Genomic DNA, 11,026 nt, shown 5'->3' with positions numbered 1-11,026 from the left:
TTAGAATTAAAATCTCAAAATTAAATTACATACTACTTATAATCAAATATCATAATATTAATCACAAAACCCATATTTAACAATTAGATCTAAGGTTTAACAAAAATTAAAACAAAGATTAAATATTTATATATTTATTTTTTTCGGAAAGCTGAGCAGCAGCTGATTAGGGGATTTTGCTCCCACCAATCGGAATGCGCCACGTGGGCCAATCAGGTCCTGCCAAGTGTCCCCCAGTTGGAACAGTCAAGGCACGCCACGTGGCACACACCTATTCGTCCACCCTGGATCTATTATGTCATGACACGTGGCATCCTCCATGCCTAATGGAGAAACCGGCCACCTAGGCCCAACTTCCAAGGGAAGCCCAATCAGCCCTAGGTTAACCTAAACCTTGGATTGACACGTTTTCCAAGGTTATAAATACCTCCCTTAATCCTCATTAAGGGGGATTACGCACATTAAACACACTCACCTAGAGAGACCCAATCACTTTTATTTCCGCATTAATTACTCCTTAATCAAGTACTAACTTGACCGTCAGAGGCGGATCTCCAATCATCCGGAGCATCCGTTTGTTTTGCAGGTACAGGCGTCCGGTTCCAGTCTCGGAATTGTAACTCTCCCGCAGGACATCAGAAAACCCCGAAACATTTTGGCGCCGTCTGTGGGGAGAGTACTTCTGAGATGGCATCCACGTCTGTACCGACTCCTGAAGAGAGGCGTCCCCTAGACGATCCTCAAGTTCAGTCGGACCATGACACTGAGAATGAATTTGAAGTTGAAACTCACACAGCCTCAGACGGGACCCTAAGGGCCCGACGCACCCATCATACCGAAAGGAGGGAACGGGAACATCTTCAAACTGGACTCAGTGATCCAGCCGGCGAACCGCCTGTTCAGCAGCAGCCGACTGATGGGTCTGCTCCCATTACAAGGAACGAACTCATGACCTTCATGAGGGGCTTCAAGGGAGAGATTCAAGAGTTGCTCAACAAGAAGACTGCTCTGGCCAAGGAACAGTCGGCTAAGAAACCTTCCACTTCAGGGAAGAGGAAGCCAGTTCAAGGGCGAGAGGAACCCCTCATCCTAACTCTAGGAAGTGGGAGCCGCCTGCTCTTGATTTCACAAAGTACCGTTTTCCTACTCCAGGAAAGAGGAAACCTGTTCGTCATATTCAGGCGGAAGGGTCGAAGAAAACATACACAGACGCTCGGCTATTGCTAGAGCAGAAAAAGAATGACCGATTGTCAGAGTCGGCCTCTACTTCAAACTTCCAAGACAGTCTGCGCAATATCTCGATGAGGCATACTCAGTCGCATCATGAGAGTCAGTCAGGCGGTACCTCCCGTCAGTCCGGCTTTCATAGTGACCAGGCGGTACCAAATTTACCATTTGTACCGCAACAACAATATTTTTTGTAGCCACCTCTGTTTGGTGGGTATGCAGCAAAGAATGTCCAACCTATGGACTGGCAGCTACGGTTGCTTAGACTTGGGGAATAGCCGTCGGCCTTCTCCAAGGAAATTGCTGAAGCCGCTCAGCCGGCCAAAGTGAAAAATGTATTAGTAGGCGCCTATGACGACACTACTAACCCAGAAGACCATTTGATGGCATTCACCAACCTGATGTACCTTCAAGGGTTGGATGATCCCACTGGGTGCAAGTGTTTCCCAGCGAATCTCAAAGGAATCGCACAACAATGGTTCGGCAACCTGCCGACTGGTTGTGTGAATAACTTCAGGACGCTTGCTTACTTATTCACCTCCAACTTTGCCATGAACATACCTGCGAAGAAGACGACACATGGTAGTCCGGTTCCTGGTAGTAGAAGAACTCTCGGCCTACAACATGATTCTGGGACGACCAACCCTGAATAATTCCAAGGCTGTTATAATCCCATCTCTTATGTTGCTCAAATTTGAGAGGGATAATGGAACATTCGGGTCCCTAAGGGGAGATCAGAGGATGGCCCGAGAGTGTTATCTCTCGGATATCAAGCCCACTGTTATGACCGCAGGGTCAAGTGGTGGAAAAACAGACCTTGAAAATGTCAAGGAGAGTGCGCCTGTTCAAGAAGCAGGCGGCAAGAAGAGAAAGGCAGCCCAGACGGGGGCCGCAAGAAAAGACAGAAAATAGCAATCATTGGCAGAGGAGCGGTCGGATGAATTCCGCCCTCAGCCGGCTGGTGAGCATACGGACCTGATCTTAGACGACTCACGTCCTGATCGAACAGTTAAAGTTAGGACGACTGCTCTGAGAATCCTGGGTGACGATTTGCACAAACTATTGAAAGAATACAAGGACATCTTTGCATTCGAAGTCCATGAAATGCCAGGCATTAGTCCTGACCTGGCGGTACATGAGCTGGCTGTGGATCCGAAAAAGAAGCCGGTAAGGCAGAAAAAACGGAACCATGGCGAAGAAAGAAGTCAGGCGGCAGCCGCCGAAGTTAAAAAACTACTTGATGTGGTGCTTGTTAAAAAGCCGAATGGCACCTGGCGAATGTGTGTAGACTACACAGACTTAAACAAGGCGTGCCCCAAAGACTGCTACCCTCTGCCTAAAATTGATAACCTGGTCGACTCAACAGCCGACCATGCTTTGATGAGCTTCATGGACGCCTACTCTGGTTTCCATCAAATTCCTTTATGGAAGAAAGATTTGGAGAAGACGGCCTTCGTCACTGATCAGGGGTTATACTGTTACACGGTAATGTCGTTCGGTCTTAAGAATGCCCCGGCTACCTGCCAGCGAATGATAAACACTGTGTTCTTTGATCAGATTGGGAGAAACGTCGAGGCATACATTGATGATATGATTGTCAAGTCTAAGCTTCAGACAGATCATCTGTCGGACCTCCGAGAAACTTTCGCCACACTCAGGCGGCACCATGTCATGCTCAATCCCAAGAAATGTGTATTTGGAGTTGATTCTGGGAAATTTCTCGGATTCCTTATCAATCAGAGAGGAATAGAGGCGAACCCTGAGAAGGTGCAGGCAGTCATCAACATGCAGTCGCCTCGTACCGTCCGAGAGGTTCAGAAGTTAACAGGTTGTCTGGCGGCCTTGGGAAGATTTCTAAGCCGATCAGGTGACAAATGCTTACTTCTTCTAGGCCATTAAGAAGAAGGCAAGGTTTGAATGGGGGCCGGATGCTGAGGCGGCCTTCTAGAAATTGAAAGTTCACTTGCATTCCCTGCCAAGGCTGGTCAGCCCTTTTGCCCAAAGAAGTACTCTACATGTACCTGGCCGTCTCTGATCATGCGTTAAACGCTGTTCTTCTTGCTGAAAGAGACGGATGTCAGCTCCCGGTCTACTTTGTCAGTCATGTATTGAAAAATGCTGAGTTGAGGTATCCCTTAGTGGAAAAATTTGGTCTTGCACTCTTCATGGCTGTTAAAAAATTGAAGCCCTACTTTTTGGCACATGCAGTCGTCGTGTATACAGATCAACCTATCAAGCGGCCACTGACCACCATGGATTCGTCAGGCCGGATGACCAAATGGGCCATAGAAATACAGAGCCTCGAAGTTACTTTCGAGCCTAGAAAAGCAGTGAAGGGGCAAGCCTTTGCTGACTTTATTGTTGAGATGACTCGTCCCCCTGATTCTCGAGATCCAGACCAAATCTGGAAGGTATATGTGGATGGAAGCTCTACTTCAAATGGTTGTGGAGCAGGCGTCATTGTCAGTCGCCAGAAGGCGACAGGTACGAATATGCTCTACGCTTCAGTTTTCAGGCCTCAAACAATGAGGCAGAATATGAGGCTTTACTAGCCGGAATCCGCATGTGCAAGGCGGCAGGGGCACGAAAGATAAACGCCTTTTCCGATTCACAATTAATAGTGAGTCAGTATAATGGCGATTACGAAGCAACCCATCCGGCCATGATCAAGTATTTACAGGAGGTACGACAGGCAGTCGGTTCCCTTGAAGATTTTCATCTGACTCAAGTGCCGAGATCAGAAAACAACCAGGCGAATGCACTTTCAAAATTAGCATCGTCCGCCTCTTGTGATACTCCTCGAACTGTTTTTTGGGAAGTAATGGAGAAGAGAAGCATCGAGGAAGACCCTATTGGAATCCTAGACAGAAGCTCAACCTAGATGGATCCAATCAGGGCATATCTGACAGACGGTACCCTTCCGGATGATCATCACCAGGCGGCTGCGCTGAAAAAACGGGCAGCCAGTTTTGAAATGATAAAGGGAGAACTTCACAAAAGAGGGTACCTTCAACCCTACTTAAAGTGTGTTACTCTAGAAAAGGGGCGAGAGATACTAGAAGATCTTCACTCTGGTTACTGCGCTTCCCATATAGGCGGTAGGTCGCTTGCTCAAAGGACAAGGCGGCAGGGCTACTTTTGGCCTACTTTAGAAGCAGATGCAATGGAGATGGTGAAAAAATGTGACAAGTGCCAAAGGTTTGGCAAATTAATTCATCGTCCGGCTACTGACCTCACTACCATTCATAGCCCACTACCGTTTGCTAAGTGGGGGATGGATATTATGGGTCCATATACGCCTGCTACAGGCGGAAGGAGGTACATACTTGTTGCAGTCGACTACTTCACTAAATGGGTGGAGGCGGAGGCTGTAAAGGGAATCAAGACGAAGGATGTAATTTCATTCATCTGGAAAAATGTCATCACTCGGTTCGGGGTTCCCATGTCTATGGTCTTTGATAATGGTCCCCAATTTGAGACGCCTGTTCTCAAAAGCTGGTTGGGTGACCAAGGAATTGCACACCACTTTGCATCAGTCGGCCGTCCACAAGCAAACGGCCAGGTAGAAGCCTTTAATAAAATCATCTCAGACGGTCTCAAGAAAAAGATTGAACGAGCAGGCGGCCTATGGGCGGATGAATTACCACATGTTCTCTGGGCCATTAGGACGACTGAAAAAGGGGCGACTGGAGAAACTCCATTCCTCCTAACTTATGGTGTAGAAGCTGTTCTTCCAATAAAACACTACGAGCCGACTCTTCGAGTAATGCTATATGACAAAGAAGCAAACTGGGAAGCCATGCGCCTAGCATTAGACTCACTCCCAGAAAGGAGGGGCAATGCTGTCTTGCGCCATGAAATTTGCCGCCTGAGAATGACTAGATCATACAACAAAAACGTACACAGGCGTCCACTCATAGTGGGGGACTTTGTACTTAGAAAAATGGAAGCAGTTGGTAGGACTAATGAGTCTGGCAAATTAACTCCCAACTGGGAGGGACCCTACCGAATCTATGAAGAGGTCAGGGGCGGTACCTACCGTCTGGAAACACCAGACGGCCAACCGTTGCCTCGAACCTGGAATGTAGATAATCTTAAGAAATATTTCTTTTGAATTATGTAAATAGTCGAAGGCTACTTAATAAAAGTTTGATGTTTCATTCAATTTTGTACTAAGAGGGGCATGCCTACTGACAAACAGTCGGCTACTCTCCATGTTTAATTTTCATTTTTTACCTAAGGAAGCATGCCTACTGACAAACAGTCGGTTACTCTCCTGTTTAATTTTTATTCTTACTTAAGAGGGGCACGCCGCTTGTTCCATACAACCGGTTACTCTCCCATAACACAGTTCACCAAGAACTATCAAAGGCTCATGGCTAAAATGATCAGACCAGGCGCCAGGCCAACTTATCCAAATATAAATTCAATTCGACCTGTCCGAACATTATAGCACGCGTCCGACGGCATCCATCCGGATGAAATTCGTCGCAGAGAGCAGCTCCCTTTTGGGTGGAACATTGTTCTATAAAATCATTACACGGCACCTATACGACTGTCTAACCAAGACAACCACGTAGCCGTTTCTCGAACAAGAATACCTCTCACTTAACTGATTAATCAGGTCAAACAAGTGTTCGCAGTAACCATCTGTGTCAACCAACCGACTGAACTACTTGGGATAAGAACAGTTGGTATCTTATGAGTTAATAGCCAACAAACATTGGCGAATAAAGGGGAACAACCGGTACCCACCGCTTGATACCTCTACTACTCAGTCACTTGGCGACTAGGTAACAATTATGTTTCCATGGTCACTCCTTAAAATATTTTAGTATGAAGCTAAAAAGGTGTTCATACAGCGCCTGTTCACACTAGATTAAAAGTGGCGGGGAACAGTCGGTCTGGACCGACTAGAGTCTCTAGCTTAAAAAACAAAGAAACAAACAAGGCAAGTAGGAAACCACCTTCCTACTTGGTTGAAGGAAATCCATTCTTTAAAGTAGCCGACTGATCGCTTAGCCTGGAAACAGACAACCAGTCGTCCAGGGGCATAGGTGGCGTGACTAACTATTTTGTACCTTTCCGCAACTATCGGCCATGCAAAACAGTCGGTATAGTGTGCAATTGGATATCAGAGTATTTGATACTTAAACAAATTTGAAAAAAAAACAAAACGAAATATTTTGGCATAAAAAAGAAGCCGGTCATTAAAGACCGGCCAAATATTCAGAACCTCGGCCACCTGGCCGGGTAAATAGAAACAAACGGCACGCAGGCCGTGAAAAGAAGACATAAAGCTTAAGAAGGGGGCAGATCTTCAATAATAGCAGCTGCCGCCTGGTCAGCACTCTTTTTGCTGGACTCGGCTTCAGCTGCATCCTTCTTCGATGCATTACCCCCAAGCGGCACAAGCGCCACTACCGGCTCCTCCTCCTCCAACGCCTCGTCCTCAGCAGCCGCCAGGATCTCTTGATTATATCTATCAGAACACTGGCGGTACGTTTTTTCTCAGGAGGAAAAGTCGGCATTAGGGAAGAGGCGGCCCCAGGTCAAGCGCTGGATTTGAGCAGAGTCTTCCATCATCTCCCGGACCAGCTCCTTCTTTTCTTGCTCGGCCTTTTCCGAGAGCTCCTGAGTAAGACTCTCCTCCTGGGTCACCAGGCGTTCCTTAACGTGCGCCAAGGATTTCTCCAAGGTGTCGTATGAGGACATTTTTTGGCGAAGAGGTCTCAGCTCGGCCTTGAGATTGTTGATGGTCGCCTCCAGCTCGCTATTTTTCTTCTGGGCCGCCTCTAACTGAGCCCGGATAGCAGAAGTAGCCTGCGCCTGATAATAAAGAATGTCAATTGTCAGAACCTCATTTTGGGGCAATTTGAAACATTGCCTTATCACAGTTAGAGGCGGCCATAGCTTTTGCAGCCTTTACCTCTTTGTTCTTCCTGTCAAGCGGCTTGCGGAGGCCGTTCACTCGGATCAGGGCCTGAGTAAAAGGGAACAAGCGTCAGTTTTCAAACAAAAAACAGGCGTCCTGGAATTTAAATAACCAAAAAATATGCTAAGTATACCTCAGCAAGGACCCCTGCAATCCCGTCTAGGTCAAGGGTGCCGACACCCCTGACCGCCTCCCTTTCGGCTGGAGGAACGACCTTGATCATAGACTTGGCCACCTCGACCAAGTCAGGCTCCTGAGGGCCGGCTGCAGCAAGCATAAACAAACGGGTTAGACCTAGTAAAGAAGGGAGCAAGTCTAAAATTCACAAGGACAACTTCATACTTCTAGGTGGCCCGACTGGTGTTTTAGAAGGAATGGACGGCTGTTTCTCAGCCGCCGCATGTTTCCTAGCAGAACCTGGAGAGCTCGCAACAGTCGTCCTCCGGGTCTTGGAGTCCGGCTGTTGGGAAGAAGAGGCTCTTGGAGCGCCCGACTAAAAAAAAAAAAAAAAAAAAAAAAAAACAAACAAACAAACACAAAACAACACTCGGTCAGTATATGCATAAACCCAACCCCAAAAAGAGAGTGAAAGGTTCGAAGCTCACCAAGGGCGCCCCCTTGTTGGGGGAGTCGGTTGAGGACTGTTGCATGATGGAGGCTCGCAACATGGCCGCCGCAGTCTTGGAGGCGGTAATTTTGCTCATGGCGTCCGCTGCAAAATCATATAGCAAAGTCAATAAAAAGTCATAATAGTAATGCATGGAAAAACAAAGTATTCGACAGGTCGGCTACCTCTTGAGCACCGACTGCTGAGGCCACAGGCGGCCAAAAAGTACTCGTCGTAGAGCCATTTGAAGCTCGGGACGCAGTGCAGGGGTACTTGCTCTCGTACCCCTGTAGTAGAGTCGACCCTTGACTCTACTTTAAAGAGTCCTTTATCCAGGATCACTTTCTTAGCCGTGGGGGGAACAGGCGGCATGCTGCGGCCGCCTCCAAGAAGAGGGGGATTCTTGTTCCACCTGTTGAAGCGCTTGTTCAGCTCTGTGTCTGAACTCTCAATGATAAGGAAGGTGCTTCGCCAGTCCTTCCACTTGTTTGCTTTACCTCTTGTCATGAGGTAGCCTCTGTGGCTCGTCAATTGATACCAGCCGGAACCGCCTGCTTTAGGGGTCCGGCTGAGGTAATTCATGTGGGCAAAAGCCTCGAAGTTTGGCTCCACCCCGTGCAGTTCGCACCCGGCCACATAGCCGAGTACGTTGACCCATGAGTTCGGGGCTAACTGCCATAACCCCAACTCATACCCATCCAAGATCCGCTGAACAGCCGGATGTAGTGGGAAGCGCAGCCCAGCCTTGATGGCCGCCTCGTAACAGCCAAAGCAGGCGCCATCATAGCTAGTACCAGCCGGCCAGACGACTGTGTCTTCTAGATCCGGCACGAACACTAAAAAGTCGGGGCCCATTGTGTGGTTTGCAATAAAGCTCCCCACTTTCTCTTGCATGGCCGTGATCCGACCCCGTGGGACAGTGCAGTAGTAGGGGGTATTTTGCTCTCGGTAAGAGGCGGATGGTTCCGCCCAATTGTCCCCCTTCTCAACTGCGTGAGAAAACCTTGCCTCTTGTAGGCAACTGTTTTTCTCTTCTGTGTCTAGAGAAGTATGACCAGAAGAGCTAGATTCGGATTCGTCCTCTGACGAGTCCGAAGAGGACGACTCCTCCCCTCTCCCAGAGGGGCCCGCCTCCTCTCCTTTAAAAGGAGCAGGAGAGAATGTAGACTTGTCAACTGTAAAATTGGAAGGGGTCACTTTGACTCCTCCCTCAGAACTAGCGGCTTTCAAGCTGCTTTGGTTCACTTCCACATCTGACGCCTGGTCAGATGTTTCACTAATCGGCACCCTGTGGGAGGAGCCGTCTGAGTTCGAAATCCTAGCAGTTCTTTTAGTTTTGGCCATCATGTTCTGCATAGACACAGAGAAAGTCGGACTTTGTATAAAGGGAAAAGATGGGTCCGGAAAAGGGCAGGCGGCACTCCTAGTCCTAGATTCAGCCGTCCCCGGTGACCGGCTGATCACTAACCTAGGTCGTGTCGTGTGCTTCCGTGGTGCCATTTCAAAAAAGAATAAAATAAAGAGAAAATTAAGAGTAAGAGAACCGACGGTTACCTGAACGAGTGATGTTGATGGAGTTTTGAAAATCCTGTGCAGTCGGCTTGTCAGAGCAAGCGGTAGGCAGAAAGGGTCCAAAATGTCAGAGCAAGTTCAGGGGTCCGAATGTTCTCTCAAAAAGTTCTCAAGTGTGAAAATGAGTGAAGTCAACACTCCCTTATATAGGCGAAGTGAGAAGGCGAAGGGTCACTTCCAAAATTCAAAATTTAGGCGGGAGAATCTCTCGGCCTTTCGCCGAGTGACACCTGTAGCAGGTCGTCGCCTGTCACAGTGCGACACCTGTCACAGGTAACACGTGACCAGTCACGTGCCACCTGTGAGGGGCAAATGATTAGGGGATTTTGCTCCCACCAATCGGAATGCGCCACGTGGGCCAATCAGGTCCTGCCAAGTGTCCCCCAGTTGGAACTGTCAGGGCACGCCACGTGGCACACGCCTATTCGTCCACCCTGGACCTATTATGTCATGACATGTGGCATCCTCCATGCCTAATGGAGAAATCGGCCACCTAGGCCCAACTTCCAAGGGAAGCCCAATCAGCCCTAGGTTAACCTAAACCTAGGATTGACACGTTTTCCAAGGTTATAAATACCTCCCTTAATCCTCATTAAGGTGGATTACGCACATTAAACACTCTCACCTAGAGAGACCCAATCACTTTTATTTCCGCATTAATTACTCCTTAATCAAGTACTAACTTGACCGTCGGAGGCGGATCACCAATCATCCGGAGCATCCGTTTGTTTTGCAGGTACAGGCGTCTGGTTCCAGTCTCGGAATTGTAACTCTCCCGCAGGACATCAGAAAACCCAAAACAGCAGCCACGGCACCACAGCCGGCTGCTTTCGTGTTGCTGCTGGCGCTGCTGCTGCTGTTGGCGGTGTTAATGTGGCCGGCAGCCCACCGCTGGTGGGGTGGTGGCCGGCAGTGGTGTATGCCAAAAAGGGGAAGGGGAAAAAGAAAGAAAAAGAAAAGAAAAATAAAGGAAAATGGAGAGAAAGTTTACCTTGGGTTTTCTCCACTCTAGGTGATGTGTCTATTTTATATAGTATTTTACCCCCGTCCCTTGGTCATAATTAGTAGTGTTTTTGGCTCTTTTGAGCCACTTTTATTACTAATTGGTGTTTTCTAGTGTTTTCGTAGATTTGGTTGACTATTGCAGGGATTTACACTTTTGGAGTATTTTCCCGAGATATTTTGGAGCAATCACGAACAATAGAGAAGCACGACCAGACTTTATAGCCCAGGATCGGTTAGAACCATCGAACCGGTGATTAAGGGCTCGGTATAGGTGATACCGGGGCATTTGGACCGAGTAATCAAGACCCAAAGAGGAAACGCAGATTGGCCTGAAGAATTGGATCCCAATCGTAGTTCAAATAGTGGCCCAACAGAGCCGCCCGACCAAAAAGGCTGGCGCCCAGAGGCGCGCCCGACCGGGCGGGAGAAGCTAAGGTCGGCGCCCGGTGACGCGCCCAGCCGGGCGCGAGAGCCTAACTGAAGAGCAAAAAGGCACGCCCGATCGGGCGGTGCCTCGCCCAATCGGGCGCGTGTAAATATTAGGGGTTAATTTCGTCGTTTAAGTTTGTTTTAGTTTAGGATTTGTACGGAGTATAAATACTCCTCCGTAATACGATTTTGGATCTCTCTCTCTCTTTTTCCCTCTCTCTCTTTCTCTATCTCTCTCTCTTGCTCTTTCT

Source organism: Chenopodium quinoa, unplaced genomic scaffold, assembly GCF_001683475.1.
Source record: "Chenopodium quinoa cultivar QQ74 unplaced genomic scaffold, ASM168347v1, whole genome shotgun sequence".
NCBI lineage: Eukaryota > Viridiplantae > Streptophyta > Magnoliopsida > Caryophyllales > Amaranthaceae > Chenopodium > Chenopodium quinoa.
Note: the sequence above shows the minus strand (reverse complement) of the source record.